Raw genomic sequence first — 10,928 nt, 5'->3', positions numbered from 1 at the left:
TGAAGTCTCAGCCAGTGTTTCCTGCCAGCTCCCCTCTCTCAGATGCCCTGCAGCAAGGGAGACAAGCCAAGAGCACGGTCCAGGTGTCCACCAGTGTCCCAGGAGGCCACAGACTCACAGAGGCCTACACCACTCCACGAGAGAGGCTAGGCCAGACCTCGCAGGCAGTTGTACACAGCTAGCAGGCTGGAATGGGGGAGATGGGCCAGATGGGGGGGCAGACCAGACAGCAGCCTGGAGCCCGCCCCAGCCTGGGGCTGCGGCTCCACACTGACCGGTACTAGGGAACGAGCACCCCGGGAGGCAGGGCGCTGGATGAAGCTGCTCCCCTGTCTGGGATGCCCTCCCCTCCCCCATCACGTAGACTCGGGTCCCTGCACCCCGCTTCCATGGAGCTCCTCCGTGCCCCAGGGCAAACTCCCGAGGCCTGCAGACTGCCCACGCATCCCTGTTAGAGGGAGTGCCTGAGAGGCAGGGCCCTGGCTTCCGTTCCCTGTGCACAGTGCCAGGGCCCGCACAGGGCACGTGGTCTGCTGGTGCAGGTGGTTTCAGGCAGGTAGTGAGGAGGGGGTTGGGAAAGTCCCAGAGGGGCCATCCTGCTGGGGCCCCACCCTGCTGCTCCCACATTCATCCTGTCCTGGCAGCCGCTGGGCACACTGGACGCCCCTGTGCAGAGCTGTCTCCCCTGCTGAGAGCCGGCTGCTCCTCTTCTCTCCAGAGAGGTCATCAGAGACTCTTGGCTGCCCCTCCCCCCGCCAGATCCAGGCTGGCATCAGTGGTCGCTATGGTCTGTGGATCACAGAAGAAGGGACGTTCTGGGAACTCCAGGGCCAGAACTTAAGAGCGGGGCAGCTCTGGCTTGTTGCTGTGCAGAGCTGCTTCGTCATGGCCAAGGAGCAGCCATGTGGGCGGCCCTGGGGTGAGAGGTCACCTCGACATTCCTCCACTGCACTGAGGTCCTGGCTGAGTCGGAGCCAGTCTCCCCCAGGATGGTGAGGAAGGACACGTGTTTGCTGTATACGCCACTAGGTCTGGGTGCATGGGTGTGATGTTCCCAGGAAGACAGGAAGGGCGGTCCCTGGGGAAAGATGAGCTTGAGAGGGGCAGGTGGGACGGTGGAGGCTGGGTAAGGGGACACCCTGGACAGATGGGTTAGGGTCAGTGCTCATGACTGGGTGCTGCCCTAGGACGATGCTGTTTGATCCACAAGCAATCTGCCCGTAAGTGGGGGAGAGGCTGTAGCCTGGATCCCTCCAGGGATGGAAGCCCCTACTCACCAGCCAGCCAGCTCCTCTGGGCCAAGCTGATGACGTCTGGGAGGCCAGCTGCAGCCCTCGGGCCTCAGGGCAGAGAGAACAGGCTGGGCCCAGGGGATTCCCTGAGCTCACAGGCTTTGCTCTCAAAAGAGCTAGTCACCCCTCCCTAGGACCATCTCCTCCCCACATGGATGGATCCAGAAACCCACCTGAGGCTCTCCCAGCCAGCCCTCCTCCTGATCCCCTGAAGCCCCAACTGCCCTCGGTTCAGCTCACACACCCCTGAGAACAGGTCCAATCAGCTTTTATAGGAACCCGCCCCAAGCTCGAAAACTTCCCCTACAAACGACAAATCTGGTCCAAGTCCTGGTGTCGGCTCTTCCATTAGACACTCCCAGGGCCTGGCCCCCTCCCCACATGGTGGCCCAGATCTGGGTTTCAGAGTAGGGTGTGGGGGAGCAGGGGGTCCAAGATGCACAGACAAAGGTCCAGCCAAGCTCTGTTATCTCCTAAACACAAGACCCTCAGGAAAATAAAAATTAAAAAAAAGACCCTCAGGGAGCTTTGAGTTTTCCATCTGAAACTGAAGAGGATAACTGCCCTGCCTCATTCTCAGGTCAGAGGTGAGCATTGAGGTCAGAGGAGCTTCTCTGTGCTGATATTCACAGGCACTGGGGGACGGAGGTGGAGATGGTGGAGGTGGAGGTGCTGGAGGTGAGGATGGTGGAGGTGGACATGGTGGAGCTGGAGATGGTGCAGATGGTGGTGGAGGTAAAGATAGAGATGGTGGAGGTGGAGAGAGTGGAGGTGGACATGGTGGAGCTGGAGGTGGTGCAGATGGTGGTAGAGGTGGACATGGTGGAGGTGGACATGGTGGAGGTGGCGATGGAGATGGTGGAGGTGGAGATGATGGAGCTGGAGATGGTGCAGATGGTGGTGGAGGTAGAGACAGAGATGGTGGAGGTGGAGATGGTACAGGTGGAGATGGAGGTGGAGATGGGGAGGACCCAGATGGCCATGACGGGCCCAGAGTAGCCATCATGCCTGTGGGCCTCATCTGACTCCTCCTTGCAGCACACCCACTCTGAGCAGGTGGCTTCCGCATTGGGAAGGCAAGACCATCAGACCCCACCTTCTCTAGCAGGCCTGCAGGCAGCTCCCTGAGGGTCTGCTCCTCACCCCTGCCTGGCCACAGGCCACCAGATGGGAAAATAGCAGATGTGTTGATTGAGGAGGGGCCCCGGCAGGGTCCAGGGACCCATGCCAGGTCCTCTGGGAAACACAGGCACTGGACGAGCACGAGACCCCAGGGGTAAGACAGGCCCTCCCCTGTGGTTCACGGTAGGCTCAGGCCCTGTGGAGTAAGCTGAGCCCTCAAGGGTGAGCCCAAGTGGTTTTTCTCCCCTGCGAGTGGCCTGGCAGCCAGTGCCACCCAGAGACCAGCTCAGAGAGTGTCATAGGGTGGGGAGATCCCCTGCCCCTAGGGGAGGGGACAGGGCCCACTGCTGGATCCCACAGCGGCTGCTCCCCGTCTGTGCTGCCGGGCCCCAGGGTCTGAGACCCCAGAGAGGAAGCAGCTGCTCCTGCACCTGCGTCTTCTCACGTGTGACACGGGGACGCTCGGTTCCCACGCCCACGTATGATGCAACCAGGCAGCGCCTGGCCCCTGACTCGCTCCTTCTGAGGGTGGAGCCCCCCTGCTGCCAGGGTCTGCTGACCAGGCGTCCCTACAGCTGCGGTCCTGCGTTCCTTCGTAGGCCACCCAGTCTCCGTTCACAGTTCTCTATATCAAACTCTCCCGTGCCAGTTACTGTGTGGCTTCTCTCTCCTGATCCAGCCCTGACTGACACAGTATTATCATGATATTTATTCAATAATTTTTCTTGTGATGGTTTTAGGAGCAAATTCTCTCGACAATAAAGGAGCTTCTTCTCTAAGTGGAGGGTTTGTGAGCAAATGGGATCAGAGGAACACGGGGCGTCTCGGCTCCACGCATCTCGCCCAGGAGCCAGCATGAGAGGAGCCGAGGCTCACGGCCGGCCGACTCCTTCTGGGAGATTCCCCGCAAAACCCAGACCGTGGGAGACTTGGCTGGACAGGCCGGCGGAGCGGGGCAGGTGCACGGGTACTTGGCGCCCCCTGCCGGTGAAACATTGTCTCTCCATCCTCAGTGAAGCGCCAGAAGACGTGACACCCGCACGTGATGCGGCCAAGTAGGGGCGGCAGGGAGATCCCCCTCGGCCGGCCGGGAGAGGGACCTGCCCCTCAGCTGTTTCCCAGGGCCCAGAACTCAACTCTCTGTGTTGCTGTTGTTGTTTTTGTTGTTGTCGTTGTGAAACACACATCATATAAAATTTACCATCCTAACCACTTTCAAGTGTACAGCTCAGGGGCATTAAGCGAACTCACATGTTGTGCTACCATCACCACCATCCATCTCCTGATCTTTTCATCTTCCCAAACTCTGCCCCCATTAAACAGTAACTCCCCTTGTCCTCTCCCGCAGCCCCCGGCACCCACCATTCTACTTTCTGCTCCCTGCAGTGGAAGCACGGAGTCTTAACCACTGGACCGCCAGGGAAGTCCCTGGGGGTGATTTTTTTTTTTTTTTTTTTTTAAATCTAACTAGGAGGTATCTTCTACTTGATTGGTTTTTTTTTAAATTAATTTATTTATTTATTTATTTTTGGCTGTGTAGGGTCTTCGTTTCTGTGCGAGGGCTTTCTCCAGTTGTGGCGAGTGGGGGCCACTCTTCATCGCGGTGCGCGGGCCTCTCACTGTCGCGGCCTCTCGTTGCGGAGCACAGCTCCAGACGCACAGGCTCAGTAGTTGTGGCTCACAGGCCTAGTTGCTCCGTGGCATGTGGGATCCTCCCAGACCAGGGCTCGAACCCGTGTCCCCTGCATCGGCAGGCAGACTCTCAACCACTGCGCCACCAGGGAAGCCCCATCCCGGGGGTGATTTTTAATTTGTGTTCCTTTCTGTTTGTTTTCTCATTTTCCTATAGTGCTGTATGTGGCATGTGGTAGGTCTTATGTCATATGTATGCTGTGAGACTTTGCGTTTGCATTTATATGTGTGTGAACACGTGTGTTATGTGCTGCATATACGTGTGTGTGGTGTATGAATATGTGTGGATGTCTGTGTATGTGCAGTGTGTGTGGGTGTGGGTGTGTGCAGTGTGTGTGGGTGTGTGTGCAGTGTGTGTGGGTGTGTGTGTGTGTGCAGTGTGTGTGGGTGTGTGTGTGCAGTGTGTGTGGGTTTGTGTGTGTGCAGTGTGTGCCATGTGTGATACACGTGCCGTGAGTGTACCTGTGAGTGTGCATGTGTGTGTGTGACGTAAGTGTGCTCCCCAGCTGGACACAGTGAGCACAGTCCTTTCCCGGACTTGACCTCCTCCCTCCACAGCACCTGGCCCTCAGCCCTCGGACCCCACCCACCTGTGCCCTGCTCCTGCCCTGTGATGCGGGCAAAGGATGCGAGCTGATGTCAGGACCAGTTTGGAGCATGGTTCTCGTGAGCTCAGAGGTAAATGTGACAATGACAGCAGCTGCCCTGCCTCTCCCAGGGCTGGAGGAGCAAAGGTACTTTGGACACTGGGGGGCACAGTGTGAGTTGAAGGGATGTTCTTTGAGGACACACTTTCCTTCTCCTGTAAGAGGATGCGGCGCTCAGTATGGAGACCAATGGGGACAGACAGAGAGGCAGGAAACCCCTCCCCACGTGACATTGCAAAGCAAGAACCAGTTCTTTAGAGGCCAAGGAGCCCCAGGTGCCAGGCTCTGCTCCAGGATGGTCTCAGGGAGGAGGGCTCCAGCACCACACGCCCCCTGGTGGCTGGGCTTTTAATGTCATGGATGAGAAGATGAATCTGGACTTTAGTGAGAGAAAGAGGAAGACCAGTGTGGTTAGCAGAATAACAGTCCCCAAAGATGTCCTGGCCCTGATCCCCAGAACCTGGAAATATGTCACCTGATGTGGCAGAGGGACTTTGCAGATGTGACTAAGGCACAGACCTTGAGATGGGGAGATTATCTGGGATTGTCTGGGTGGGACCAACCTATCACCAAACCCCCTCAATCAGGGAACCCTTCCCGCAGGTCAGAGAGGTGAGGTGGAAGGAGGAGGCACAAGAGGGACTCAGCCCCCCATTGCAGGCTTTGAAGAGGGATGACGGGGCCACAAGCCAAGAAACATGGGTGGGGGACTTCCCTGGTGGCACAGTGGTTAAGAATCTGCCTGCCAATGCAGGGGACGTGAGTTCGACCCCTGCTCCAGGAAGATCCCACATTGCATGGAGCAACTAAGCCCGTGAGCCACAACTACTGATGCCTGCGCACCCTAGAACCCGCACGCCGCAACTACTGAGCCTGCGTACTACAACTACTGAAGCCCATGCGCCTAGAGCCCGTGCTCCGCAGCAATGAGAAGCCCGTGCACCACAACAAAGAGAAGCCCCCGCTCACCGCAACTAGAGAAAGCCCTCACCCAGCAATGAAGACCCAACGCAGCCAAAACTAAATTTTTAAAAACAAGAAACATGGGTGACCTCAGAAGCTGAGAGCCAGTGAGGAAGGGGGACCTCGGTCCTACAACCGCAAGGAAGTGAATTCTGCCAATGACACAAACAAGCAAGGACATGGATCCTCCCCTGGAGTCTCCAGGAAGAAGGGGGCCCTGAGACACCCTGATTGTAGCCCAAGGGACCCAAACTGGACTTCTGACCTACAGAACTATAAGAGGATAAGTGTGTGGATTTAAGCCGCTGCGTTTGTGGTCAGTGTCATGGCAGCCCCAGAAAACTCATCCACCCTAAAACAAACACGGTAAGTCCCCTACGTATGAACAAGTTCTGTTCGGAGAGCGCATTCGTAAGTCCAATTTGTTCATAAGTCTAACAAAGTTAGCCTAGGTACCCAACTAACACAATCGGCTATATAGTACTGTGCTGTAATAGGTTTATAATACTTTTCACACAAATAATACATAAAAAACAAACAAACACAAAAAATAAAACATTTTTAATCTTACAGTGCAGTACCTTGAAAAGTACAGTAGTACAGTACAACAGCTGGCATACAGGGGCTGGCATCAAGTGAAAAGGCAAGAAGCGTTATTGACTGGAGGAGGGAGAGGAGGTGGGAGATGGTAGAGCTGAAGGATCGTCAGCAATAGGAGACGGAGGGGCAAGCTGCAATTTTGCTCATGCCTGACATTGATGGAACACACGTTCACATCTTTGAAAGTTCACAGCTTGAAGGTTCTTATGTAGGGGACTTACTGTACAGCTCACTTCTTGCCTTGGGCTCCCTGAAACAGACCCTGACACCAGGAACTGGCATGAAACCAACATGAGTGGTTTCTGGGGAGGCCCAGGGGAGTGGGGTTCACTTGAGGTGGGAGAGGCGAGAGAGGGCACAGGGGAGGAAGAGGAGGTCCAACCCCAGAGGAGTGTGGGCCAGGCCAAAAGCAGTGAAGCCCCCAGGGGGGGCTCAGGGAATGTCCGTTTTATTTTGCGTGCAGTAGGCCTGCTCTGCAGAGCTGAGTAGATGGTGCTTTCAGCAGGCCCCTCTAGCCACAGGGAGGGCACAGCCAGCAGATGCTGACAGGACTCCAGAAAGGATGGACAGAGTGAGAGAGAGTGAGGAGTCAAGGATGGTTGCCCAGGGAGTGCCCCGGCGGTCCAGTGGTTAGGGCTCCACGCTTCCACTGCAGGGGGCAGGGGTTCGATCCCTGGTCAAGGAACTAAGATTCCACATGCCGTGCGGTGAGGCCAAAAAAACCCAAACAAACAAACAAAAACCAAAAACAACCACAACAACGAAACACAATTAAAAAAAAAAAAAGACGGCTGCCCAGGATGGCAGCTCAAACCCCCAGTGGGTGCTGGTGGCCGTCCCTGAGTGGGGAGAAGAAAGATGTGGGCTGGTGGGAAGGGGTCTGCTTGAGTCCTGCAGGGGAATGTCCCCAGGCAGGTCCATGCCTGCGCCTGGAGCCCAGGGGGCAGGTTGCGTGGAGAAACAGGTCTATAGGTCTTTGGCATCCAGATGGTATCTGAAGCCAAAGGAAAGCACGAGAGTCCCAGGTAAAGTGTAGAGTGAAAAGAAAACGAGCCCAGACAGAGGCTTGGACGCTCTGACGCTGAGGTGTTCCTGGAGCACGATTTCTGAACCACCCAGACCCCGGTCCTGTCACTCGAGCTTCTGGAAAACACAGGCTTTGGAGCCGGCCCTCTCGGCTGGAAACCTCAGGCTGAGGGTCTGTGAAGTGAGCACATCGCTGAAACTCTGAGCTTCAGGATTTCACCTTGAAGATGGAGCGCAGGGTCCATGCAGAGCTGCAGTGGTGCCCACATGAGCTGGGCCATGTGCTCTGACCCTCCCTCCCTCCACGCCATGCTGCACCACACACACTGCCGAGCGACAGCAGAATTCAAGGAACTGAACAAAGTGAACAAAAGGGCAGGGCCTTAAACAGGCAGCATTTAAAATCATAGAGGAAAGAGTGGGCTTGGAGCAATCTGTCAGCTTTGGGGGAAATTAATTATATTAATTCCTGACCTGACACACATTCGCACACATACGATTTCCAATGAACCAAAAGAACTTAACGTTAAAAAATCCACCAGAGTATTACTAAAACTACAGAAGGATGTGTTTATAACTCTGGGCTAGGGAGTCCGGGTTATAGCAAGAAGGCATAAAGTAGCGCACAATTCTGACCACATAAAATTTTACATCTTTCACAAGACAAAAAAATACCATAGAGTGGTAATAAAAACAACTTAATGAAAGAAAATATTTGCAACACACAGAATTCATATCCAACAGGTAAGAGGAATGCCTACAAATCAGTAACAGCCTGACAGGAAAGTGCACGGGCTATAGAGTATGAACAAGCAGGGCACAGGAGACGATGAAATGGGGGTAACATAAAATGCAGTCACCTCGCTAGTAGTTAGGGAGACAAAATTCAAACAGGTGTAAATTCTGATGCCATCGGTGTGCCTGACATGCACAGAACAAGCGTGGCTGGCCGAGGGGTGCTGCTGAGCACCAAGCCACAAGGCCCGCCCCAGGGTCCTGGAAGGAGATGGACGCCGGCCACTGCAGGAGTGACCCTGCCAGGACAAAATAGGAGCATCTCCTGCCCCCCCTCCTCCCCGCTCCAGTCCCCCTCTGACGCCTCCTACTGCAGAATCTAACAGGAAGCCAGCTGGCAACGCGGCCTCGGAGATGTGGCTCTCAGATCCCTCGCTCTGTGTGACTATTTAGGTTTAACTACCTGCAGTGAAACAAATTACAGATTCGGGTCCTCAGTTGCACTAGTCACGCTAGTACTCAAGAGCCTCCAGTGGCTGCATACTGGCCATACTTCCACCACTGGAGGAAGTTCTGGGGAGCAGCGCTGCCCAAATCATAGGGGCGGGCAGGCTGGTGGCAGTCCACAATGGCACTCTTGTCCTCACAATGTCTCCTGGGGGCAGAGAGGGGGGGCCGTCTCCCCAGACCTCCCTTCTCAGGCTTGAGAAATGTGCGCATTGAGGAGGTGCTCCCCGCTTCCCTGGGGACCAGCAGAGAGACCGCCACACTCACCGCCTGCCTCGGCCGTCCCCCTCTACTCCTCCCCTACAATCACCTCTTTCACCACGTCCGCACAGGGGTGGGACATACATGACCACTGCCCATCCATCCATTCACTCAGCAGGTATACACTGGAAAAGTCCCACCATAAACAAGCTTTCCTTCTCCAGCTGGACCCTGACAGATATTCCGGCTGAAGTTCACATTAGTGATGGCAGACCTGAGCCTTCAATAACATGACCTGCTTACCTGATCAATGACCTGACTCGCATGAAGTCCCTCTGTAGCACGTGGTGGAGCCTGGCTTGTCCAAGTGCCCTGGCTTCAAATCCCAGCCCTGCTCCCCTACACACCCCTGTGGCTGAAATGAAAGAACGGTTGTCTGTCTCCTGTGGGAAGCATGCTCCTTGAACAGTGCCAAGTAAAAAGTATGCACCCAATGTATACCTGCTGACTGAATGGATGGATGGGCGGTGGTCACGCATGTCCCACCCTCCCTGGCTGGCAGATCACTCAGCCTGTCAAAGCTGGTGAGCAAGAGAGCCATTACATCTGCATTTTGAGAAGCGGTTGGGAGGACGGACCCTGAGGCACAAGGTCACAGGGAGAGGGAGGTAGGGGAGACAGTGAGGAGTGGAAGTGAGGTATTTAGGGATAACGTTGGCAGGACTTGGCCAGAAGCCCCCAGGGTTCCGGCCAGGCTTGGTGGTGGAGGTGCAGGCTTAGCAGGAGAGGGGCTGGCCGGAGCTCCGAGGAGAAACAGCGCTGCCTGGGGGTGGGCCGTGCAGAAGCCCCAGCAAAGCAGAGGGCTCGGCCACGTGCCTTCAGGACCTCGCCATTTAGAGGCTGGTTGCAGGAGGTTAAGCCTCCTGCCAAGCACAAAGGAGGGGCTGCCAGGCCAGGAGCACCTGGTGTCACAGTGGGCACAAGAGGACCACACATCACAGGGAGCAGGAGGGTGAGGGCTAGGGACGCCCACAGAGGTCGGCAGCATCTTGGCAGGAGTGGATTCAGAGGCGGCCGGGTCTGCTCTCCCTGCACTGAGCCTGGAGGGGAGAGCTGTGTCTCTCCGGCCACAAGGGACCTCTGCTCCTCTCTCCAGTCGTCTCTGTGCCCTCGCTGTTCACTTAGGATGCTGACTTCTCTTATTCTTGGAAACCACCGTTTCCTTCACGCTTAGCCTCTGGGGCCCTCCTCCATGTCCGCTCCCCTGGATGACTGTACCTTCTGTCTCCACCTGGCTCTGCCCCCAACTTCACACGCCAAGATCCAGCTCTGGAGTCATCTCCTCTGAGCAGCCGTCCCTGGCTCCTTCTTTGACACCCCCTCCCACTTCTGGGCTCAGGATTCTCTGTGGTTACAGCTCTCTGCTGTGACATCTGGTAGCCCCAAGCCATCCGCTCCGCAGCTTGGGAAACGGGTTTTACCATCAAGTGCTGGAATAGAACTGTCTTTGCCGAACTTAATGAAACTGCCAGGCAGCATGAGCAGTGGAGAACACTGTTCTGCAGAGAGATGGAGCCCAAATGCCGGTTCTCCCTCTGGTCTAGCTGCATGCTTCCCCCACCTCTGTGTGATCCATGGTTTCTCCTTTTGTTACCGAGTCCAAGCTCGCTCTGCTCACAGCACGACAGGCCAATAAATCGGAGACAGGTGTTGAGGCAAGGAATATGACTTTATTCAGAAAGCCGGCAGATCGAGAAGATGGCAGATTAAAGTCTCAAAATAACCATCTTATCAGGGTTTGGATGCCAATTTCTTTTATAGCACAGAGAGGGGGAAGAGATGAGGAAGTAAAGTAAAAAGGCCATTAAGTTTTGCAAATATCACCTGGAATGACCAGCCTCGGGGAGGGGAGGTGTTAATTTCTTCTTTCTTGTAGCCATCCACAGGCCACAGGGCCGGATGTCTGCCTGAACAAAGGCACTTTGGTTTAACATTCAGGCAGAGAGGCGGGGTTCCCCGAGGCAGGCCACTGTGTATAGACAGTATCCTTTTAAGTGAACAAAAGCAGCAGAAAGGAAAGGTTAAAGTAAAAGAAACTGATCCAACATGTAGTCAGATTTGGCTCTTCCTGTTACACTTTTGC

Source organism: Balaenoptera musculus, chromosome 9, assembly GCF_009873245.2.
Source record: "Balaenoptera musculus isolate JJ_BM4_2016_0621 chromosome 9, mBalMus1.pri.v3, whole genome shotgun sequence".
Taxonomy (NCBI): Eukaryota; Metazoa; Chordata; class Mammalia; order Artiodactyla; family Balaenopteridae; genus Balaenoptera; species Balaenoptera musculus.
This window is presented reverse-complemented; position numbering follows the sequence as displayed.